This window comes from Podarcis melisellensis, assembly GCF_964234715.1.
Source record: "Podarcis melisellensis genome assembly, chromosome: 11".
In the NCBI taxonomy this organism is placed as follows: domain Eukaryota; kingdom Metazoa; phylum Chordata; class Lepidosauria; order Squamata; family Lacertidae; genus Podarcis; species Podarcis melisellensis.
The window spans coordinates 40,410,514-40,436,777 of NC_138543.1; the positions used below are offsets into that span (position 1 = coordinate 40,410,514).

Consider the following 26,264-nt stretch of genomic DNA (forward strand, 5'->3'; position numbering starts at 1 on the left):
GGATCCTGAACCAGCACAAAACAAAACGGCCGTGTGCTTATAGCCACTCTGTGCAGGTCAGCCTTCCTCCCCACAAACAAAAGCCATGCCTTTGGGCTCCCTGCCAATCCTCCCGAGTGGGCAGGGTTTCCTTTCTGAGTGCGCAAGCTGCTGGCAGAATTGGCAGGGTGTCCAACTTTTCAGCCTGGATGAAGGCGTTTTGATTCCCCTGCACCACCAGCAGCACAAACTCCTGTAAACATCCCTTTCCCTTTTTATTATAATGGGGCTGCATTACTCAGTGTAATCTCAGCTGCGGATTTCAAAATAATTAAAATCAAAACAGTTGGCTGATGAAAGCCTATCGCTCGTTAGCACAGAGAAAGAAAAGGGCAGGGGAACGACATCAAAGGAGAAGCTTAAACTGACCCACAGCAAAGCGGTTCAGCTGGCTTCTCGCTTTGAAGCTTCCCGAAAGGAGCTGCAGGAGACCACACATTGGAAGAGAGCATCTGGAATTTGTAGGCGATGTGGTGTGAGCCAGTGCTGCATATGTGTTACATTTGGGGTATGTTCTTCCTTATTCAGGTCTGTGCCAAGCCCAATCCGGCCCACCAGCCATATGTGGCAGCCCAACACAGGGTTGATAGTCTTCCTGTTTTAGCTGCCTACAGAAAACAATGGTGGAGTTGTCAATCATCTGGAAGGCCACCACCCATTGCTGGCCAACTGTGCTTGTGAGATCAACACTATGGTGTGATGCAATGTCCTGGTATACGGCATGGATGGACCTCCTAAGTAGACTCTCATAGGTAAAGGTAAAGGGACCCCTGACCATTAGGTACAGTCGTGACCAACTCTGGGGTTGCAATGCTCATCTCGTTTTATTGGCCGAGGGAGCCGGCGTACAGCTTCCAGGTCATGTGGCCAGCATGACTAAGCCGCTTCTGGCGAACCAGAGCAGTGAACGGAAATGCCGTTTACATTCCCTATTTATCTACTTGCACTTTGACATGCTTTCGAACTGATAGGTGGGCAGGAGCGGGTACCGAGCAACAGGAGCTCACCCCGTCGCAGGGATTCGAACCGCTGACCTTCTGATCAGCAAGTCCTAGGCTCTGTGGTTTAACCCACAGCGTCACCTGCGTCCAATAGTCCCTCATAGTCCCAAGGAAAAACAGAAGACTCATGGCTCTTGAAGAACAAGAGTGACAGAGGAACTGGTGGGAAGCAGGTTTTGGGGGTAGGAGCACCTAGCTGCCACAATACAGATCTAAATTTAGTTGGAATCACAGTATGCTGTGAACCGCCCTGAGATTTTCAGATGAAGGGTGGTGTACAAATTTAATAAATTGTGTGTCTATAGAATAAATACCAAGGATTGTTCTTCTGTAAATGAATAGGAAGCATACGTCTCTAATGGTTCATCTTCTATGCAGCAGGATTTAATCTCCGCTCATCAGCAGATGAGCAGCTGTTAAATCCTGCTCGAGAGCATGGTTTGAAGCAGCTCACATGCTTCTCCTGCAGGTGGGCAACAGCAGGGTAGGGGAGAAGAGACTCGCAAAAGCTGCTTCAAGCAGAGCTTTTGAAAAGCACTTTAAGACAGCCTCCATGCTCCCAAAGAGAGTGGTGCTGCTTAGTTTGGGCATTTGCCAGCTATAGCAGCAAGTGAGGACTGCCTCTGCTTGCTTTTCCTCCTATCCCATCAAGCTGTGGCGAGGAGAGAAACAAATCCATGTTTTGCAAACAAGGGAGGCAAACTGGAGAAGCTCTGCTTGCTGCCATCATTTGCAAACTCCACCCTTGTTCCTCCCCTCCCTGTCAATGGCGGGACAGGGAGAAATGAGAGGTCTCCCAGCCCTATGCTCAGAGCTTCAAAGCACCAGATTTAGGGCTGGCAAGGTGCCTTGCAGTGTGGTTTCTCCTGCTGCACCATCAAAGCAGGGTGCAGTTTTCTGATCCCCTACCCTCTACCTAGGGTACCTACCCCCTCTCATGCATCCCTAAATCGAAGCCTGAATTTGGCTTCATGGGTCGTAGCAGTTTGAGAGATGGATATATAAAGGGTTGTCACCTCCATATAACCATGCCTATACCCTTTGATTGCTAGGAGAGGCCGTGTTTACTGTCCCATTGCCATCTAAGGTATGGTAGGTAAAGTACGCTATGCAGGGCCTTCTCAGTGATGGCACCCAGACTGTGAAACTGATGGCCTTTCTGCCTGCAAGTTAAAACAGTGCTGTTTGCATGGGCATTTGAAAGGGGCACTAATTGAAATAGTGTGAAATGGATGGAGGTTTGTTTTTGCTGATTTAAATACAGTATTCTACTAGTTTGTGGCATTATTTAAGGTGGTGTGGGGTTTTTTGTTTTTGTTTTTATATGTTAGAGTTTCTCTTGCTGTATTTGGTTGACAGCCACCTTGTGGGTCCTATCTGAAATGGAAATATATACCATTCAATAAATAAATTCGCATCTTGCTACTGTTTCTTTCAACAGTAGTTACCAAAGAAGATGTCACTTTCATTAGCAATTATTAGAGATTGGCTTATATTCAAACATACATTTAAATTTTGCACAAGAGGAAATGCAGGTTTTTAAAATTGCACTTGAGCAAGCAGCACTGAAAAACATAATTAACAAAAGACAATGTCAATACAAAATACATTATAAAATGTTGACTGATCCATTAAAAGAACAACAACTGAAAACATAATACTTTTAAAAATCAATTTACTTTTCAGACATTATTTACCAAACAGATTAGGAGAAATGCAAATATTTGATAGAATGACTTCTGGGAATAGTTGTGAAAGTTACAAAAACAATCCAGTAAAAGCTGGTTACTTCATACTTACATCTGGCAGATTCACACATCACATGTCAATTTTACTCCAGGAAAATTTCACCACCCATCCACTGAACCATTCAAATGCATTTATTCCATGCAGTGTGAAGGCTTTCTCCATGATAATCAATCAGCTATCAGATCAGATTATTAAATTGTCATCCACTTTTGTTCTCCTGTCTTGGAGTTCATAGATCAGATATGCCTGAACTTGCCCTAAATTAAAGGGTTCAAGGTCAAGTCACATCTTCTGCTGCAGATCTAAAAATTCTTAGATCTCTCCTTCTAGCATGCTGCTCCCAAACATGAAATCTGCAGTCATCTTGGATTTGAGAAGTAGGGTCATCCGTGGTTTTACAATGCTCTTGTGCCTTTAAGAAGTGAGAACACTTGTCTCCACAACGTGAAAGATTTCACCAGCTTATTTCTGTAGAACAAGCTGTTAAAGACACAGGAACAGACCATGCCTGTTTTCCTGGTCAGTTGGCAACCCAATCCAGAAGTTTGATTAGTGGGACATTCCATTCCGTCTGCTCTGGGAAATTTTGCAACATCTTAAGCTTTGTAGGGTGGAATTGCACACTGAGTAGGGATGGGAGCATCTGTCAATTTCAGTTTCTCTCGGTTTCTCATTTTTCCATACTTACGCGGAGTTCTCCAAATTTCCATATCAGTTTGTGATTGTTAAAAAAATTATCTTGAAAATTAATCAGTGCATTTCTTCTAATATACACATGACTGTGTGCAAGAATTCAGTAGATTCTCCTTCCAATGTGAACGGAATCAAGTTTCTCCCTCATCCCTAATGCTGTGGAATTGACATGCTGTGGAATTACTTTATTTTATTTTAGATTGCATTTAAATCTCGCATTTCCTCCAAGGGATTCAAAATGGCAGAGGTGGTGCTTCCCATCTTCATATTATCCTTACCCTGTGAGATAGTTTAGGCTGAAAGAAAGTGACTGGCCCAAGATCACCCAGTGAGCTTCATGGTTGAGCGGGATTTGAATCCAGGTCTCCCAGATCCTGGTCTGACACTCTAACCACTCCACCACACTTTATTTCTTAGTAGTTATGTTATTTATTACAGGGATTTAGTCAAGAAGTCCAGAGGTCATGAGGATGAACCAAAGCGCAGGACTGGGGAGCAAGTCAGAGGTCAGGCCAAGAATTAAAAGAATACCTCCAGCGTCAGAGGCAATATGCTTCTGAATACCAGTTGCTGGAAATCTCTAGTGCGGAGAGTTCTGTTGTACTTGTGTCCTGCTTATGGGCTTTCTACAAACATCTGGTTGGTGGTCCCAAAATGCAGCATTTGGGGCTCGGCTGAGTCCACAGGCAATTCAAGATTTTAGAGGGTCTCTGATTTGGCTTGAGATTCCTTGTTGACAGCAGCATTCCATCTTGGAATTCTCACTTCCATCTTTGAATGCTCACCAAAACATCACCATATCGCCCCTCGTCTCGCACACAGAACCAATGCACACCCCAACAATCACCCCATGCTTCTGTTGCAACCCTCCAGTAGAAGATTACTCTGTTATTTACTTTTTTGCAATTTATCCAGGCCTTTTGTGTTACTGTTTAATCTCCCGTGTGAACAACTTGTGACCTTTATTTCAAAGCAGGAAGCTGCTTTTCCTGTTTGTCAATAGGGATGTTATTAAATATTTCAAACTGCGTTTTGCATCCCATCCCTGTCATGTCTCTGCCATGGCTCGGAGGCATAAGAATTCCTCCCTCCTCTTTAGCTTTCTCACAACACACCTTCTTGGATCAACTTCAATTTGTTTGAGAGAGAGAAATGTTCACAGACTCATTTTCCTTTGACTGGCAACTCCGCCTTTGCTCAAGGGCCATTGGCAATGTTATATCCTCATCACAAAATGGCGCAGTAATCATAATACCTACACAACAGGTATGTCGTAGCTATGTGATCTGACGGAGGCCTCTCTTTCTGTGTAGAAAGTGGGGCTGCAGCAAAAAGGTTCCCCATTTCTTTTCCTGATCATTTACATCAATTGTGAAAAGTGTTGTCTGTTTTCAGGATATATGGGGGTTGTTCTTTTAATAACTTTCTCAGAAATGTTGTCTACATTGATCTAGAAATGAATGGAACCTTTCTAGATTTCTAGAAACAATGAAAAGACATGACTACAATTCTATGGAACTCCCTGCCAGCTGAAATCAGAAGGACGCCTTCCCTGTTGAACTTCAGGCCTTGGGTGAAGACTTCATTTTAAAATATATATTTAAAAAAAGCAAGCATTTAAAATAAGTGTTTCTGATTTTATGCGTAATTTCAACTGATTTTATCTTTTGTAACACCGCTTAGAGATGAGGTCATTAATTTATAAATTGCCCCTTCCCGCCTCTTCTGTTATAAGATGTTTCCGCTCAATCAAAATCCCTTTCTTAATGACAAAGTCATCAAGTGGATAGCATAGGAAGCAGGCGCACCAGCTCTAGGGGTCAGAGGTGTTACCAGCCCCCTCAATATTCCTTAGCAGGGGGCTCAGCCCCCTCCCAATATTGAGGGGGCAAGGCGGCTGGACCACCAAGCCGAGTGCAGTGCAGCATCAAAGGCCAGGTCCTCCTGAGCATGAGAGAGGAGGAGCTGCAGTCATAGAATCTGTGCAGCACTAAGCAAGGCCTGATGATGCGCCTCTTCCTGATGGCACATGCATGACATGTGTCATGCGCATGACATCACAGGTATGTGATGCACCACTGCACTCCCCCCACAAGCTTCTGCCCAAGACAGATAGGAAGCTGTCTTATTCTGGGTCAAGTCACTGGTCCCTCTAGCCCAGTATTATCTACAGTAATGGGCTGTTTCTCTGCAGGGTTTTGGATAGAAGACATTCCCAGCCCTACGTGGAGGTGACAAGTATTGAACCTGGAACTTTTTTCATGCAATTTAATTTTTTGTGTGCAATATCCCTTCCCCTAATTCTTTGGATTCCACCCAAATAAAATTTGCTCCTTTTCCCTCTTTAGGATATGGTTTCTTATTCTCACATGCAAATACTGTATCCATGGATTTACTTGCTTAATTATCCAGTCAATCAATTAAAAGGCATATGATTAATTAACTACTGTTCTTGAATGGGGCGACGGTGCTGTATTGGCAGCAGAGAAGATCTGCAAAAAGGAATTGCCAGTCAGAGAGACCTGAAAGACCATAGGAAGTATAGGGAGCAGGCAGGCAGGAAGAGCACCAATCACTCCAACAGCTATTTTCAACATACAAATATCATAAATACATAAATGCTTTAATTCACAGTGGTTGCAGGTACTTTTCTTCAGCCTAGATCTGACACCGGAAATGAACCAGGCTAAAGCAAATGACCAAAAATAATAGAGTTGGTTGAGATGAGTTGGAGAAAGGGGCAATGTTTATCTTCTCTGCCCTGCATTTTCATTTATGTTTTAGCCTACACACACATACATTTTATATGTGAACAGGGCAGATACTGTATCTAGTCCAACCCAGGGCAATGCAGGAATCTCAACTAAATGAGAGTCCACAACCTCCTGAGGGAATCCGTTTCACAGTCATGCAGCTCTTACAGTCAGAAGGTTTTTCCTGATGTTTAGTCAAAATCTCCATAACTTGAAACCATTGGTTTGAGTCCTACACACACACACACAAGAGCAGGAGAAAACCATCTTGCTCCATCTTCCACGTGAAAGCCTTTGAGATATTTGAAGATGGCTATCAAATCGCCTCTATTCCAAGCTAAACATACTCAGATCCTTCAAGCATCCTTAATAAGGCTTGGTTTCCAGACCCTTGATCATCTTGGGTGCCCTCCTTTGCACACGTCCCAACTTGACAACATCCTTCTTAAATTGTGGTGCCCACAACTGGACAAAGTAATTCTAAGATTCTGTGTGAAGAAGCAAAGGCACCTCTCGTCTTCACATATGTTTAGCTTCTCTCTCATACACTGTTGTGGCTGTTGTGGTGGGGCAGAGTTGCCAAGGTATCCTCCTGACACTGGATTCATTGCAGCTTACTAAGATGGGGCAGGGCTTCAGTGACACTAATTTCAGGAGCGCAGCTCTGCTCCACCCCCATGGCCACTGCTGCTGCTATATAAGACATATAGCTTGTATAGAGAAAAACCGCAGCATGACCACTCCAGAAATAAAGAAACCTTCAGAGACAAGTTGCTAGGTGTAGTTGTTTTTATTTTAGAAAAAGCATTTCCTGCCTGGGAAGAGTAAAATTATAGAAAAATATGAATTGCATTATACACAATGAAAATAGGCCATGGGAAGATGTAGAGTAAATTACCATCCACATGTCATCTCCAGGAGCTTTATTTTGTGCTGACGCAGAGAAGGCTAGGAATAACTTATTGCATTCATTGAGCAAGCACAGATAATTATTAACACTAACATCTCCAGTCAAACAGCACGTGGACCTCGAGGTGGCTTCAAATCCCAAATGAAGTGAGGTAGATCTTTCTTGTTCCGTGTGAAGAGAGAGGTTTAAATTGTCTCGACCTTTCGAGAAATCTTTGGAATGTATTTCTGGAAGTCTGTCCCTTAAGAATATCTCGATTCATTAGCTGCCTTCAGGCACTCTGGGGCTGTTCATAGTAATCACATTGGTGGGGGGGTCAGTAGAGATGAGTTATGTTCCCTGTTGCTATGAAGCATGATGAACTTCTGCAGGGTTCTCAGACGTGCAGACAGCCACCAGAAGCACAGGAGGCTCCCTACTTCACAAAGTTGCCCTCCAACCATGAGCAGCCAACTCCTAGGGGCTGAGGCCCCTTCAGCCCCCCATAAAATATTTGAGGAGGCTGCTGCTCCCAAGTTGATGGGCATAACCGTTCAAATAGTGTGTGCGCCTTGTGATTGATTATGTGGGCTGGGACTTACCTGCCCCCCCCCCAATATTTTATTCAAGTTGGGCCCCCTGCCTCCAACTCATGGAGGGCAATGGCGATGGTGACTAAAAGGGGGCAGAGTTAGTGTGCTTGTTCCTATTGCCCTCCCTCACATGATTATGGTCCAGTTCTAGGATGGACAGACACAGATGGGCCAATGACATCACATCTACTTTGGCCTTGAGTCACATGAGAGAAGGAAAAAGAGGAATAAATGAAAAGAGAAGGCGTGAAAGGGTTTGGGGACTTCCCTTTGCTGTCCTATTCTATTAACAGAGCATAATTCAGCAGATGAAAATTATTGCAAGGCTGAAACTTGTAATCTTGATCCAGCTAATCCCATGAAATCTATTTTACTGGTCTCACCACTTTGAAAATTGCTACACACATGATATGCAGCTCATATTTCTTAGGTGAGGGCCAATGAATGTTTAACTGGGCCTGTTCTGTGTCAAATCAATTTGAATCGGTGCATAGCAACTAATTATATGTTGATGCTCACACCACATGCCTGAGCATCAGAATGCCCAGTATGTTTATCAGGCTCCAGGACCTCAGTTGTGTGGACCAGCTTTTTTAAGAGTAGATGTATCTTGTGAAGATTAAAAGCACCAGCAAAATTTGACAACCAGTCTTTATTCCTTTCCTCTTATAAATATCACTTTGACCATGAATTTTAGCTTTTACCTGTCCAGATGTTGCTTAAAGCATCTCTGGCTGGTTGATTAGAGCAACCACAGAGCTGGAAAGGACCAAAATTCATTAATTCAGTTCTGTCTTTGGCATTCTTGCAAAGAGGAACCCTCTGCAAGGAAGCATGCCAGCTTGGGAAGAACAAAAGATCCCAGGGAAATGTGAGCTGTGGACAGCACAAGCTCCAAAGCCATTTCCCTGTTGATTCTGTTCCATCAGTCATTTTAACATGCAGCTCCTAGATCAAGAGCATATCACATATCAAGCTGATAAGAACAGACTTCCTTGAGAAAAATGCTTCAGAGAAAAAGCTACACAGAGAATAGGACTAGCTGAGACATAGTATGCAATAGTAACCATAAAGTTAAAAGAGGTCAACAGGATTAGGGATGGCAAGGGTGGGGAGAAATTTGCTCAGCTTGCATTTTAATATGGATTTACCTAATTTGTACTTCCTGAACACAAACCAAATCATAGTTATCCTCCAAAATTTGTACTATTTCAAATTTTGTGATGCAATTCACCAACCCAAAAGAGTATACAAAGATGTATATAAGGGAAAGGTGTGCTAAAAAAAATGCATATAGTAGTGAAAATAATATAGAAACGTCATGCATTGTATTGGGGAAAATTGCTTGTAAAAATGTGCATGTTAGGCAAATTTGGAAGGAGGGAGGGAGGGAAAGGTGTCTGAAAAGTTGTATGAAAATGCAGATAAAATGGTTGCACTGACTTTTGTTAAATAAATTGTCAACAAATCAGAAAACTGAACTTAAGATTGGAAAAATGAAAAGCAGAAGAAATTGAAACTGACAAACTTGTCCATCGCTAAACAGGTTAGCATCCAAGCATCAGAAGCAGGTACAGTCCCTGTTTTCCTGAGAATAGGAGGTGGTATGGCTGGTTTTCTATCTCAATTAAGCAAGTACAGCCTCTGGCCATAGTGCCATAATAGTCACAGCTTTACTTGTAGGCTATGACATATAGGTTACTGCATGTGATCAGGAGCCAAACAATGATCTTGACGAATGAGAAAAGTTAAAGAGGCACACATGTATTTGGTAGGAAAAGATTAGCTTGTTTATTTTGGCTGATGCCTTAGTGCATTGTTTCTCAAACTTGGGTCTCCCTCTGTTGTTAGACTACAACTCCCATTATCCCTAGCTAGCAGGACCAGGGAGTTGTAGTCCAACAAAAGCTGGAGATCTAAGTATGAGAAATATTGTTTAATGTAAAACCTGGCTCCTAGCGAGGGTCGGGTGAGGCAAAAGCAGAGGTAGGGAAAATCAAAGGCTGAAGGCAGGAGAAGATGTAGTAGCTACATAGACGAGTGAGCAAGTCTGACTTGGGAGCCTTTAAAGAGGATAGAGAGTGTCACCTGACCCATTCTAGCCTATTGGTGGAAGGTATCAGATGGTCCCCTGAAGTTCCATCCTTAGGGTATTGCTGGTTGGCAGAGCACATGCTTAAACTTTGCCTGACATCCTTTAGGTCACCAGTTCAAGACTTGCTATGGACTCAAATATTCATGACTTCTTCTTTTTTTAACAGCGGAATTCTGGACTCCAGGTCTATGGTGATTTGTGCAAGTTGAGAGTGTAGTCACCCTTCCCCTGGCTTATTTTAGCATAATTGCAACCTGTGAAAATTTGTCCCAGGAGTGCAGAGACAGCAAAGTGTGTGTTGTTTACCCTTTCTGCTGTAACTCTGAAGATGAAGGAAGAAAATGAAGTGAGAATTAAACATTTGCTAACAATCAAAGCACCGAAGGCAGAACCAGCAACAGTATGTGAACTATTCAAGGTTGCATTTAATACATCTTATTAAAAATTGGCCAGACCTCAGACTTGTTCCTCCCTATAATCTATGGTAATAATTATGGTGGTGTGTTGAAATGCACAATTATATGGACATGCACAATCCCAAAAATGAAATGTTCTCCATAAGGAAGATGTTTCTGAATGTGAATGGGAAGGTAGTGGCACAAAGAGCTAAAGCTTCCAGTGCATTAAAATATCTGCATTCCTTGTTTCTTGGGAAGCTAAGCATTTGAAGCATTGCTGTAATGAGTTTTGGTGGTGTTCAAGTATCAAGACGAAAATTCCCTTTTGAAGGGGCTGAATTTTTCAACAAATGCCCAGAGCTCCCTTTACAATGCAACCCTAGGTATGCCTATTGTAAAGTCTCGTTGACTGCAGAAGGACTTACTTTCAGTAAAGTGTTTCTAAAAAGCCTTGATGTTTATGTTCAAAATGGCTGTGTTCACTGTTCTATGGGTTACATCCAATGTTAGTCACAGTCAAAGGAGGTCCATAGAGTATGGCTAATGTTGGATATCACCCTCTCTCTCATTTTAGTTTTTTACATTGCACATTCCATAAAGCTCCAGGTCCCTATGCTGGAAAATGATGTAAATAATATGAATTGATACCATGCAGGTACTAGTCCCTCTCTGAAACACCTTCAATAACTGCACACAGGGGATGTCTCCTATATGGTACGCACCCGCTTTCAGATTTATGTGTGCAGAGGTAAGTAAACATGTGGCACTCACTTTTGGGGCATGATGGTGTGCAGTTAAAAGGCTAAAGCAATACAGTACATATAAAAACAATTTGGACAGGATTTTTATTTTAGATCTGTATGTATTTATGCACACACAGACACTCAAAACAGACAATAACTAGTGTGCATTTCAAGATATAAACAGAATGAGAAAAATCAGAGATAAGCAAAGATTCCAATTTCAAAATGATTTCTTTGTTTTGGTTTTTCTCTTCATGCTGCACCTTCCCTCCTTCAGTATTTTGAAATAAAAAATGGAAGCTGAGCCTTTCTGCATTGGTCTTGTTGAATCGACACACATTATAAATGGTGACTACTTTTCTATCAGTATATTCACAAGCAACAGGTTACATGTGCCTTTACTTTCAGATGAAATCTTTCCCACAACCCAAATTCCCCATGTTTTTATCAATCCAATCAGTAATAAATGGTGGATTTAGCCACAGCTTGCAATGTAGCAGTTGTTAATCATAATAAAATTAGATCCCTTCTAATTCCTGGTATAGCCTTTGCATCTATACATTCTTGCAACACTGTGGAATGTGCTAATGACATTACATAGCTTGTAATCAGTTTAGTAAACTGCAGTATCCATGCCCAGGTATCTCATATGAAGAGCAGCAGTGACTTCCATGCAGGAGAAGTCTCAGGCTGCGAGCACACCAGCTATCAAAGAAGGGAATATAAGCCAGGTGAGGAGAGGCGCCCCACTCTTGCAACAACTGCTCCATAGAGTCCAGACCTATGGACAACTGCCTAGAGGCCAGAAGCATGTGTGTGTTTGTATGTGTATCCAGAGTACTGTAGAAGCTGTTGTGTTTCTCTTGCCAATAAAGAGTTAACGATCAGGCTTCCTTATCTGGGCCAGGCCAGTACACCTTGCTTCATGGGTGGGCCAGCCCTGCTCAAAAGCACACTTCCCTATATACCCATTTTACTCACCAAGAGATTGCTCTATCTGCTTAGACTTCACATTTCAACACAGCATGGCATCCAGACACTCATTTGAAGGAGTCCAGCTTTTGCAATCAGCCTTGGTGCCTGTCTTTTTTAAGTAACCCTGGTGATTAATTACATGTTGTGCCGCATAACTCTGACTACATAACTGACTCCATAAACTCTCCCACACTTTCTCATGTGCCCATGTTTAGAGACTATCCTTTACACCAGCCTTTCTCATCTTTGGGTTCCCAGATGTTGTTGGGCTACAAATCCCAGCATCCACAGCCAGCAGGGGCAGCAGTCAGGGATGATGGGAGTGGTAGTCCAACAAAATCTGGGAACCTAAGGTTGAGAAAGGCTGCTTTATGCTTTGTAGCTAATCCACCATGTGACCTGATTCCACAAAGCTATCAAACTTGCCACAAGAATGGCAACCTGTTCAAAATGGGAATGCTCGTTTGTTTTTCAGATGAATGGAACAGTGAACTGTGAATAGCAGTGGGAACTGGATCTATCTAACCACCCTTCAAAGTTCTCACCAGCTCTCTATATATTGCAGACTGATCTGGAAATGCAAAGAACTGAACATGAGATGGAGAAACTGAGAGAAACCGAAATTGGCAGATTTGCCAAAGCCTAAGTGAGAGTCCCATTCAATCTGAATATTTCTTCCCAGGGCTTTCTGTTGTTTCATGGCATTCCAGGAGAGCTGGGGCTCCCACCGAGGGCTGCAATCTCTATTTTATTTTACCCAGAATGCACAACATCCAGGAGAATTATGGGAGAAGCAAAATGGCATCTTCTGCAAAAGTCAGCTCCTCCCATTAGTGACAGTAGAATTTTTTTAAAAATAAAAGGGAGGGAGGGAGGGAGGGAAAGTGGGGGAAAAGGATGGTGGAAAACACCCAAACCTATCACAGCAAAATCATTACCAATGGATAAAACATGAAATAAAAGCAGATTTTGATGAATGAAACACTGAATTAATGAGACTTCCAGAAACAAACATGAAGGAAATCCCCAAAGCAAGATTCCTACTGCAGAGTAATCATGATAAAAACTTAGCACTTTGCAAATCAAAGCTAGGATCTGGTATGGTGAGTTGAACTTCTTCCTCCAGAGCCTTCTATAGCTGTCCCTGATATACAGCAGAGAACATGCAAGACCCATTCAACAGCATCCATGAGCTTTTTAAAAATGATAAAATCATATCATAATCTGTGCATCAGTGTAGGCAGGCGACCCCAGTAGGAAAGTATGGGGCCAGGGAATCTGCTGATACCTTAGGTGGTGCTATTTACTGCTAATCTGCTTTTAGATTACATTTTCCTCCTTTCTCTACAACTGTTTTGTGACTATTGTGTGATTTGCTTGCTGAACAATGCACAGAGGAAGCAGTAGGGTCTGTGTGAATGGCTCATGAGCCTAATAACTAGGGGGTCCCATGCTTCTCTTGGAATATATATGTACATTTCATTGTTGTGCAGGCACATCTGTACAATTACATCGTGGGAAAACTAGAACGCTTCCACTTATTTCAATGAATAAAAGCTACAAGCACTATTATCTGTGTTGCCGGGGGGTGGGGACGCTGTTTAGATTAGTCACTGAATACCCAATGGAACCCCATTTCAAGGAAAACAATTGGACATTCTGAACAATTGGCTTCCAACAGAATGCATTGAGGCACCCTATAGAAAGGGTTCTCCCAAAGAAATCCGGTGGAGAAGGAAAGGTGCCACCACCCATTAATGTATAAAGGAAGGAAACTGTGGACATGGAGGTGTTGCTAGACTACAACTCCCATCATCCCTCACTATTGGCCACATTAGCAAAGGCTGATGGGAGTTGGAGTCCAACAACATCTGGTTTCCCCACCTCTGCATTATGGAGTTGGTCCATGCCATGCAATCTCTTGGGGGTGTGGGGATAGCCAAATCACAAACACAAATAAAAACACCCCCAGAATCCTTCTAAAAGTTAAGGTGGGCAGCACAAAATTTAAAGGGTGTCACACCGACACCAATAATTTGAGCATTGGTTGTGGCTTTTTAAAATAACCTTTGAGCAATGTGCTCAATGTGCCCAGGTCAGCCTAAGCCCATCCTCTTGCATTTTCACTAGAGGACTGACTAACCCTATTTTGTGCACAAAAGGGGGTGGAATGGGGTGTTTTTCAGGCTTTTTCAATGGTGTTCAATGCCTGTATGCATTTCCATAAAATACGCATTTGGACTGTAAAATCCATATTTATGTGCTTGCTGCTTGTGCACCATAACTGCCTTGCAAAATCCAGAGAAGCATGTAATCCAAGGGTAGGCCCGGGGACCAGATCCAGCCCAATCGATGGTCCGGGAACCAGCATGTGTTTACATGAGTAGAATGTGTCCTTTTATTTAAAATGCATCTCTGGGTTATTTGTGGGGTATTGGAATTCCTTCATAATTTTTTCCCCAAAACATAGTCCAGCCCCCCCACAAGGTCTGAGGGACAGTGGACCAGCCCCCTGCTGAAAAAGTCTGCTGACCCCTGAGTAATCTAATCAGGAACTGCGTAGCAATCCACACACTGGTTTGAGACCATCAAATTGGTTCAGTTCACTGCAAAAAGCAGACCGAATGACTTCTCCATCCCTAGCTCTTAGCTGTTACCTCTTGGCCGAGTGACTTGACAGCAGGCAAGCCCCAATGAATTCTGGTTCACCTGCATTTTTTCCCAGCTGGTGTGAACCACGGAGACTGCATTGAGTAATTCACCCAGGCTAGATCATTTGCAAATTCTGACAGTCTCTTGCCTTCTTTCAGCCTCTAGGGCACTCGGTGCTGGGCATAACACCTTTGCTCCTGCAACGTGCCCAGGTGATGAAACCCTCATCCATGGACAATCTCTGGAGCCGCCGACACCCACGGCTGATTGTGCAGAAGGCGACTTTCCCAGCTCATAAAGCATTAGCTACTTGCATGGAGCAATGAATAAACCAGAAATAAAATTTAAAAAGTCAGAGTCGGGCAGGGCCAAGTCCTTAGCATGCTTATAGCAAACACAAAAAGAATGTGCCTTGGAATAGATTCTTTCACCCTGAGGACACACACGTTCTCTGCATGTCCATAAACCTATGAAACTAGGCTGCTTCTAGCACATGGCTAACCAGCAGAGCACCAGTGGACCTTCCCAGAAAAGAGAACAGGGAGGTCACTGCTAGGAAGGAGGCGAAAGCCTACATACCATTGCACAGCAAAGGTGTGGCCTTTTGGTTAATGCCAGGCTCAGTTAAGAGCTGGGAAAGTTCTGCTGCACTGAAACCAATAGCTGCACAACGGCCCTAGCCTTGGGTGAGGGAGGGAGGGAGGAATGTTCCTCTCCTCCTTTTCATGTGGCTGCATTCACCTGGGGAGCCAGGCACCCGAAGGACTAGCCCTGTGGCAAGGCGGAGGATTAGCATCCCTGCACCTGCACAGCTTCACGTGAGGCATCTATTTTGCTATGCAAACCAGTTTTGCTGCAGACTTGACCCAGGAGCTGAAGTTGCCCTCAATTCGTTGCTGTTGACAGAATGGGGAAAGAGCTCCAGGGCCAATGTCTCCATGCAAATGCTTCACTGTTTATAATAAGTGGAAATGTAGAGTGCACTTCTGGAATGCCAGTTTTTAAAATCATAAGGTTGGATGCAACCTTGGTGGTCCTCTTGCTCAGCCCTATGTTCAGTGCAGGACCTGCAGGGTTCAACTACAGCATCTCTGAGAGATGGCTGCCCAGTGTCTGTGGCAATAATTCTAGCAAAAGAGAGGCCACCATCTCTCAAGGCACTTTGCTCCATGTTCTCGCAGCTCTTACGATGAGGAAAGTCCCAAATGTTTGCCGATGGGAGAAAGTCTTCTTGTGTTTACATAAGAGCAAAGAACTTTGATGATTCTCGGAAACAGAGACCTCTTGAGATACAGATACTGCACTCTTAAAATAATAATTAAGAACTCTGCCGCCTTGGAATTCTCTCAAAGGCTGCTCTCTAAAATACAAGGGGCAAAAGATAAATATTTCCCTCCTCTCTTTAGGAAGTGGGCTGAGCATTAACTATGGTCCTTTAGCCAGCAACTTATGGCACATCAAGGGGTTTTCTTTTCTTCTTTTTTCGCTCTGTGATGGCAGACATTTGCTGAACCTTGCTTTCTGGAGATGTCCAAATGGTCCTGGTGCCCAAGCATGTTGCTGGATTTGGGCCCCAGGATGAGAATTTGCAAGACACACACCTAAAGGCCCACAATTCCTCAAACACTGGCTGGGACCTATAAAAGAGAGACACACCTCAAGGGTGCATGTATTGGGATGGAAGTGGAGGCATAAAGGAATGCATAGTTTTCTTGCAAGTTTTGCTCCGTATTGCCAAGCCAAGCCCTACCGTTAGGCAGAATGAGACAGCGGATTCTTAGTGTCATGAAAGAGCAGCAAAATGTTGACCTTAATACATTATTGTTTGGGCTCTTGTGACATGTATCGGGTACCAAAGCAGCCTTTACCACCCTGGTCCCCTCTGGATGTTTCGGACTACAATTCCCATCAGTTAGAGGGCTGATGAGAGTTGTAGTCCAACACATTTGGGAGCATCAAAGTGATGAAGGCTATGTTAAAGTAACTTGACAGGCCTTGGATACTATGGACCTTGACTTGGGGTGCGGATGCTTTCGTGCTGAGCCTCAGACAGCAAAATGTCTTGGGTCAGCCTTGTATATCCTTTAGTGGTAAAAATCATACATGGGATTTCCTTTAATTTCTCATTAATCATATTTATTATATGTTGAGACATTATATGTCAGGAAAATATGGAGGTAAAATGGCTTGGGGGGGGTTACCAAATGAGCACTGTATTTCCATCAGACAGCGGTTTGACCATCTGTTAGCAAAACTGTGCTGTAAAGTGACCAGAAAGGGGGTGATAGGGAAATATACATTTGTAAGTACAGTGGTACCTCTGGTTACATACGCTTCAGGTTACACACTCCGCTAACCCAGAAATAGTGCTTCAGGTTAAGAGCTTTGCTTCAGGATAAGAACAGAAATCGTGCTCCGGCAGCGCGGCAGCAGCAGGAGGCCCCATTACCTAAAGTGATGCTTCAGGTTAAGAACAGTTTCAGGTTAAGAACGGACCTCTGGAACGAATTAGGTACTTAACCCGAGGTACCACTGTATATTTGTGACCTGAAAACTGAGACACCCAATGCTTGTGCAACATCATCTAAGCCTGGCTGACATTTTGCCTCTTTGACCTGTTCAGACTCTCTATCTGCTTCATTTTCATACAGTAGAGGAGTTCCCAGATTTCCCAATGATGAGATGAGAAGCTGGTGATTAGAAAAAAACCACAGTGCTGCTTGCACAGAAATTGGGCAACAAAGCCCTGATCGCATCTGCAGAGTTCTGCATGGGTGTCACAGAAAGTCCTGGCAAAATGGGCAACCCCAAATGTGCTAGAAATTGCTGTTACTTCCTAAAGCCGCCTGGTTATTTGCGATCTCTGCGGCAGCCCTGAGTGGCTTATGTCTGCATGTTTTTTAAACAGTGCAGGAGCTCGTCATTTTGCCTTGGAGTTCAGTGCAATATTCTAAAGGGGGGAAATGTCACGAGGAGAAGACTCAGAGCTGACTTGCAAGACTCATCTTGAACAGCAGTGTGCATGGGACGCAATGTCCATAGGGAAGTTGAACAATTTCATGGAGGATAAGGCTATCAACGAATACTAACTGTGATGGCTATGTTCTGCCTCCACAGTCAGATGCTTCTGAGTACCAGTTGCTGGAAACCACGGGAAGGGATAGTTCTCTTTTTCTCAGGTGGGTGTCCTGCAGGCATGTGGTTTCCAACTGTGGGAAAAGGCTGCTGGCCTAAATGGGCCATTGGCCTGATGCAACAGGCTCTTCTTAGATAGGAGGAGTGGAAGTTAGAGGCTGGCTGGCTGTTTCACCACTGTTTTGCTGAAAGTAGAAACTTTAAGCAGACACTGGGTCCGGAGGAGTTTGCGAGGGAAGGCAAGCAAAATGGACTGGTAACTTATGCACTGCAACAAATGAGTTGTGGAAGCAGAAAGCAAGAAGACTCTTTCTTGGGCTTAAGGGTTGAGAAATGCATTGTATTGGCCTTGATATACATAAATGCTACAGCTTGTTAATACTGTAGTTGCCATCGTACAAGTAAAAGGTCATATTCAAAGTCGACTTCATCGCTAGTGCTTCAAGGGTGAAGCCACTGCATGACTCAGGAAAAGAAGCCAACATAAAATGTGCTGAAAGCCCTTTGCCTTGGTTCAATCTCCAAGTGATAGGAAGACTCTTTGCTGTTTTTTGCTGCAACAGACTAGCATGGCTCCCTCTCTGGAAACGAGGCCTCTGGTGTTTCAGGTCCTGTTCAAAATGAGCAAAAGCTGTTTTCCCAAACTTCTGCAGCCCATGTGTAGATCAGCTTCAGCCTCTGGTCCCCTTAGGATCTTGTGCTGAGTGTCAAATTTTTATTGCTGGTTTTGATTGTAGTTGATGGATTTTTTGAATGGCGTTACTATGCTTATTTTATGTAAGCTGCTTTGGTATACATAAATAAATAGTTCCATGTAATTTGTTCAATTTAGGTTTATTAAATTTCTACCCTATTCTGCTTCCCAAAGGAGTCCAGCATGGTAAATGGCATAGTGGAAGAACAATTCACTGAAAACAACAACAACAACAACATCTAGGAACATTTTGAAATGGTCTCATATCCACACAGCTGATAATTTTGAGGTTGCCAGGAACAGTGTCTTTCAGCCATCCAACACTGGGATGTTTTCAAATTCCTCCTGAATGTTAATAATAAGGGCAAGCAGTTCACCAGGAAGGGCATTTCACAAAAGAGGAATCCCACCAAGAAGCATAGTTGTCAAGTTTCAGATTTGAAAATAAGGGATCAGCAGCCTCACCTGTCCCGGGGACAGTCTATGGGATATCTAACAATCTGGGATAGCAGCAGGAAGGCTGACAGCTATGCCAAGAAGGCCCTGTCACGAGTCAGTCCAACCATGCAATGCCCAGTTTGTGCATCAGGAGCCCAGATAGGAGTGTGATGCTTCTTTGGACGCTGCAAAAGGGCCTTGTATTTCTGGAGGACAGTGGGTCACTGATACTCCTATGTGAGTAGTGGAAAAGTTCACGATTAATGTAATAGTTCAGTGGGTAGAAATGCACCCAGCACAGTATGGACCCAAACAAATGCTGACGAAGGACAAAGAGATCTCTAGGTTCCCTGTGGGGATTCTCTTTTGCACAGGCAAAGCTATACACATGGCGGGAGGGTGGGTGGTGCCTACCATCAACTTCATTTAAAAGTAGGAATTGTTCCATTTTCCTTCCGCTGTTTCCCTTACACTCACTTGTGGCAACAGGTTTTCAAATACATGAATGGTGCTGTGATGTGTTTGTTTGTTTGTTTGTGTTGTGTATGAAGATTCCACACTGTGTGAAGATTCCTGCACAACCCAGATACTGTAAGCATGTCCGAGCGTGTGAAAATGAGGCGTCATTTTGAAAATATGAAATGGTGTGTTCTTAATCAGAAATAAATATTTGTTCAGAAACCATTATGGGTAGCTGGAATGATGATGGCAGGAGGCAAACGTGATTCATGGGGTCAGAGCTGAACAAAATAACACCTTGATGTGCTCCCCCCCCCCAACCATAGCAAAGAGTACTTGATAAAGCTGTTGAAAATAAACACACACTTCCCCTGAGTACATCTATTTGATGAAGACCAGAAGTGCCGTTTATCAAGGTGACATTGATGTTGAATCAGATATGCAAAACTTGTCTAACATTCCACACATCAAAGCTGTGTAATGGTATATTATGGCTCAGCTCTTTCCCACAGATTCAGCAGGCAAAACTATTATAAGATATCTCATTGCACCATCACTGTGAGTTCAAACAGTTCAGAAACAAGGAATCAAGCCCCATCATTTGCTACATCAAATGATAACTCTCTCACACATGTATCACACACATGTATCCATGAATATTATACAAGTATATAAGTGGGGAGGTGAGTATATGCGTGGGTGTATCTTCCTATATAATAAAAATGTAAGGCTGTCACTGCACAGCCCCTTTGAAAGGATTTGTAGTGCTCCATCAGAAACCTGGATTTGCATGAAATCAGGGTGAAAGTGGAGACGGTGAAGGCAGGTTGCACAACAGCAATGGCCATGGCAAGGGAACGAGTAGTTTAAAACAATTGCAGCATAAAAGAGCTAAGTGGCTTCAGAAACGTGTTTGGGAAGGTGAAAAGTGTGCTTAGTGCTTGGACGGAGTGGTAAGGGGAAGCTCTAAAGGGTCAATGTGGGAGAATGGCCATGGGGTTGGGAAGTGGCGTAAGCAGGGACAGAGCCCTGTTGTTGTGTGTGTGTGTGCACGCGCGCGTGCATTCGATGCTTAAATTGAAATAACCCAAAGGAACTTATTTTTCTTCTTGTTGCACCACAGATATTGACTTTGCCCTTTTCCCACTTCTGAATTCAGCTCAGTGGCTCTTCAGGGCAGTGCCGGATTTACATATCAGCTAAACAAGCTATAGCTTAGGGCCCCACTCTCTTCAGGGCCCCCCAAAAAATTAAAGGGAAAAAACTGGATGTACATTTTCAAAATATAAGATAAAAAACAAATAAAATAAAACCTACATACAGCATTTTGTGTTGTGTGGGCTCCTATGATGTAAGCAATAGGCCCAGCCTGCTAGCCTGCTCCCTAAAATATCACTGGTAATTATTTCACTATTAATATATTTCTTCTTAATTGTATTTCACTATTAATATACTTCTGCTTAATTGTATTTCAGTTCAACAATTACTTTGATAAAAACATATTTTTTTATGTGCAGATGGCTTTAGATACCTATTAGGTCCATAAATTATCTGTAATGTTTCCAAGGAGTTGCTCGAGAGTAAGCAGACAAATATCTCCCTGCCTGGCTGTGAAGCCTTGCTTTTGCTGCCAAAATAAACCTTTTCTGTCCGGAGCCCCACTCTCCCGTGGCTGGCTCAATCGCTGGCAGAATCCGTGAGTGGGCGGTTCTTAAACTTTCCCCAGCAAAGCAGCTTCTTGACGCCCAGTCTGTGCCTCCCCTCTGCGCGAATGCTTTCTGCGCAAAGAGGGCATGGGCAGCGGAGGACCCCTTTCCTCCCCGCTTCTCCCGGGCAAGGAGTCCTGGGACTGCCTCGCCACATCCGATTCCTGCAGCTCCTCTCCACTGGATGCATGTTTACTCTCCTCCTTTGAAGAGGAGCTGCTCCCCATGATCCCTGGGGGCTCTCTATAATCCATTGGGCTTTTCCTCTCTCCCTCCTGAACCGATGGCAGTTCCCTGACATTACCATACAGCATATATTCAACACAAAAAAACCAGTGACAATTTGTTGTTGTCAAAGGACAGCTGGACGTATAAAGGGCCCCATTACCTTCAGTAACTTAGGGCCTCATCAAAACTAAATCCGACCCTGCTTCAGGGTTTCAGATAGTGAAATTCCCAGTCCTAACTGGAGATGCCAGAAATAGATGCTAAAACATTTTGCATGAAAAGTTGATGCTCTGCTGTTGAGCTGCAGCAGTTCTGCCCATATTCCAGGGATCTCTCGAAAGCCCAACCAGCCCTGCTGGCCACTGCTGCATCTTCTTGGAATGCCAGGACCACTCTTACACTTTTCACAGCTGAGAGTGAAGCACATGTCTGGTTTAAATTCAGAAACCTGGGAAGCACTGCTCTTGAGAGCTGGTTCCATCTTCCTGGCAGGTTGTTAACTAGAGGAGCGAGAGCAATCCTGGAATCACAGGAGACTTCGCTGGAGGACATCTGGTGCTGGTCTAAAAATACTCCCAGATTGTTCTTGGCTACAGTAAATCTCTGGGGAAAAAACCTTGTACTCCTTTAAATGAACAAAGGCATCTGACTTATTCTGAGCAGATTGCATTTCATCACTTATCTTTCAAAGTTTGTTTGACATGTTAAGCATCAATTGACCACAGGACATGGAAAAGAAGAAGAAGAAGTAGGCTCAGAATACCTTCAAACTAGCCGTGTTCATTTCAAGCTGCTGATGTAAAGCCATAGATTACGTCATAGAAAATGAATTCAGAAAATAAAGGGTAAGTTCAGAGAGAGGTGGGGAGAGGGAGGGAGGGAGAGGGAGAGAAAGTATGTAATTGTTTCATGCATATACAATGAGAGGAGCATATGTTTAGCAATATAATTATTGGGGAGTATGCATCTAATGAGCACATCGGTGCACGATCAAATATAAGTGCACAACTCTGCAAGATTCTGGGCACCTCTCAAGAGGTGTGGGGAATAACTTGCCCTGGTCTCAGCATTCACGCACATGTACACCAGGCCATGTGCAACTGGGGTGTCTACAGGAGGACAGCCATGTGTCCCACTTTACAGAGGACAGCCCTTTATTCAAAGGGCTGCCAGGCCCAGTCTAACTTTCTTTATTATTTTGTTTATTTATTTCATAAAGCTTTTACACTTTTTGATTGTTAAAAAGAAGCCTCAAAGAAACTAACGCAATAAAATTATCTGTGGGGGAAAAAACCACCTCTATAAAGCACTACAAAGATAAAATCAACAATAAACTAAAAACAGGTTAAAACATACATCGACATTCTACATCTCTGCATAGGCTTGTCCAAACAAAAATGTTTTTAGCATGTGCCGAAAAGAGTAAATTGGAGGCGCTTGTCTGATGTCACCTGTCTGAGTGTAGGTTCCGCCACACTTATTACAGAGGGGATTTTGTGGCACTTGCAACAGTGCCAGTTCTGCGGATCAAGGCAGTCGAATAATAATTCTAATAATCATTATATTATTTGTACCCTGCCCATCTGACTGGGCATATATGGGGCAAGGCGATCTCGCAGGTAAACTGGTCCCGAGTTGTTATGTTCTTTATATACTGATAGTAACAATTTGAACTTGGCCTGGTGGCAAATCAGCAGCCAGTGCAGATCTCTGACCACAGGTGTTCTATGCTGGCAGGGCCTCACTCCTGCCAGCAACTGTGCTGCAACATTCTGCAAGAACTGTAGCTTCCAGATGAAGCGCAAGGGAAGCCTCATATACAGTGCATTGCAGTAACTTTAAAGAACTGTAAGAAGGGAGAACAGGGGCTCGGAGAGTGCCCATCACCAAGTGTTAGCACCTAAACAGCAGACTGAGGGTGCAAACAGCTCACCTGGTGACAGTCTTCCCCACTTCGGTGAGATGAATTGCATTTCCATTTCAACTATATGCAGATCTCTGTTGCCTTTTGTTCTCTTCTGTGGTGACATGTAGGGATGGTTTAGAATTTCAGTGTCGTCAAATTTTAATGCGAGCTTCGCGGTGTTCGCTCGGTCGACAGCCATGTGAGGCAATGGGGTTCGTGCGAGCAGTAGCAGTAGTTAATAATACCAATTTGTGTTTATTTATTTTTTAATCACAAACCTAACAACAATGTTTTTGAGTCCAAACTATTATACTAACTCTATTCTGTTCTCTGTCCTTGTTTTGCAGTTACCATCCAATCTGACGTCCTTGAAACGTGGATTCCCTTGAACTCTTGTTTTATTGATGTCATGCTGGCAGCTATTAACATTCATTGTTTTGTTTCTTAACCTTTCTCCCTACCTATATAGCTCTTCATTACACGCTTGCCAAGGTTGGGGGTGTCAGGCACTTATTCTGAATGAAGGTGTCAGTTACTGATATGGGGATGGTGGATTAAAAGGGAAGAAGAACCTAGGAGCAGAGATAGTTAAGTAAAGGCATGAGAGTCCTTGTAGGCTTCAGTTTTATGGCCAGAATGCTTCTGAGCATGCTCAGGAGCACCATTTCCTGCTGGGATGCATGGGCTTTGTAGTTTTGTTTGCCTCCCTGCCTGGTTCATTAAACTGGGAAAGGCGTATGAAACTACAGCTGACATGTAGCTAGGGCAAATAATGATGATGCTGACCACCCCAGTGAAAAATTCAAGCCTTTCATGTGTCTTTTCATATAAGACCTTTCATGTGTCCAGTCAGCTCTCCGTAGGCCAGTTTGAACTCATCCATTGAAAGGAGGAGACCAACAGGGAGGGAGGACTAGAGACAAGTTCACCCTGGGCTTTGCTTGTCTGTGCTTTCTTAGGAACACAATGGAAAGGCACCATCCGCCCCTCTCCCAATGGGAAAATGCGGCATGATCTCTCAGAGTTATCAAATGAATCTTTAACACATGGCATGATAAAAGTCTGTAATTTTCTCAGGTCGAGTTACTTGTTGTTTACTGTTGTAACAATTGTTTTCTCAAAATTTATCTTCTGTACCATGAAAATGAATAAAAACAATATTAAAAAAGAATTATCAACAAATGAATTAATGTTTAAGTGAGCCAGCGAGAAGTCACTTATCACTAGGGATATCAGAGAATTCAAACGAAAACAGAAAGCAGAAATTGCTGCAGTTTGCGCATTTTTCCATGGTCAGACAAAGAAATCAGTCAAACAAATGTATTCATTCACAGAGTTGTCGTTTTTAAGTCCATAGATGAGAAGTAATTAATGTCTTTTAAAACATTGTTTTGATCTTTCCTTTACATTGAAATGAATGCATGTTACATAAGTTAGGTCAATAGTTATGTAAGTTACATGACTTATGGTAAATAGCAGACAGCAAAACAAATAACCTAGTATTTGATGGAAACTGACTCGCAGTGGAATGGAAACGCTGGCTGCGACAAATTCAGATCAGAACAGAAATCACTGCCTTTTTACATCCCAACACATCACAAATATTCATACGCTACTTGGTACATATTTTTGAGGGCACTGTGGTGCCTGGAAATTTGTAATGGTGAACAGATTTTAAAAAAAACAACGCCAGTAATTGGCTGTTGGACAAATAGTACATTTGCAACTAGTTTCATCCTACGGAGGATACCAAGCTGCAGGCAACTTCTGTACACATGACAAAACATGGCTTTTATTTCAGCTTGGACAAAATGCACATGAAACGATACTAGTTCACCAGGTGAAACAGACACAGTAGAGAAGTCAATGAGAATTTGATGGATATCAACCCAGGCATTAATTTGTTCTTCTCTCTTTCACTGTTTTTAATCCCCTGGATTATTTTTAATTATTATTATTGACTGAGCCTTTCAAAATATTGCTGAGCGGTGACCTGTTGGGCGGAGGTAAAATTAAAGAGTCAGCAGCATTTTTTTTTCCGCGTCCTCATCTGCTTGGTATGTTCCTTCCTTTCACTGTAATAGCTGGGAAGATCACACCCTTCCCTGGCATTCCTCCTGAGCAAGTCGTGTCAAGGAAAGGGGGGGGGAGAGAGAGAGGAAGCTGTCCTACATTGTGCCAGTGGAGAGGAAGTTCTTAATTAGGTTCCAAAGATTAACGTTTCTGCAGAAACCAGCCCTTCCTTTCTTAATCCAAGCCTGCTCATGTGTAGTTGACCCCCTACCCCAGCAAAGCTCAAGAGTAAGAACACAGATATTCTCAAGGGTAGTTTGCATCAAGCTATCTTTATGGCTGAAAGTGGGAGGGGGGATCAGATTTCCTATCCACAGGAACTGTGATAAATTGTGGAGAGTAAGTTTGTGTTGGCTGGTGTTTCAGGATTCACCCACCTCCCTCGTCTCAGCAAGCACCCTCACAAAGCGCTTCTGAAATTTGAGGGGATTTGGGGAGAGGCTTCCGGTGCAGGAAAAAGAAGTTGCTTGTGACTGAAAAACAGAAACAAAGAACCCACTCTCAGGGTTCTTTTTTAAAATAAAAAGAAAGAGAAAGAATTTTGTGTTGCTCCTTATCAGATTAGAGTTGTTCTAACATGGGGAGATATAGGATTCTTTCTCCCCATTTTTAAAACAATGAATCATGGGTGCCAGGGAGGAAATGAATTCAATCACCCTGAGAAGTAGCATGTTCCCTTCGTTCCTAGATCTTCAGGTTGCTTTATGGAAAGGCACTTTTCACATATAAATTGTAACAGCAATTGTAAGATGGGGGTTAAAATAAGGCTGCAATCCAGAGCGTCTTGTCGACTTGAAAGGGAACTCCATCAAAATCCACAGGACTTATTTAAAGAAAATAGTTTTGCCTAATTGCTCATGCATTTTAAAAGGCCCCTCTTAGGTAACATTTTTGCCTAAAAATAGATACTTCAATCAAGTACTTGATCTTGACCAAAAGGCCATTTACAGCAAAACATGACCCAGTGCAGTGCTTAAACAAAACGAAAAGCATTTCTCAGTTCTTAATGTAGAAAGTATGTTTATGCAATTTGTAAATACAGGTG

At 43.1% G+C, this 26,264-nt stretch overlaps 1 long non-coding RNA gene across 2 annotated transcripts; it reads left to right on the forward strand.

Annotated features, from left to right (window-relative positions):
* The first annotated feature begins 220 nt into the window (after positions 1 to 220).
* On the forward strand, positions 221 to 24,273 carry LOC309380242. Of its 2 annotated transcripts, XR_014172758.1 has the most exons (5): positions 221 to 500; positions 10,785 to 10,958; positions 12,404 to 12,574; positions 19,399 to 19,722; positions 23,494 to 24,273. It is a non-coding gene; the product is annotated as an uncharacterized lncRNA (long non-coding RNA). The 2 variants fall into 2 exon arrangements; XR_014172759.1 differs by lacking the exons at positions 19,399 to 19,722; positions 23,494 to 24,273 and adding an exon at positions 14,739 to 18,724.
* Positions 24,274 to 26,264: the final 1,991 nt, after the last annotated feature.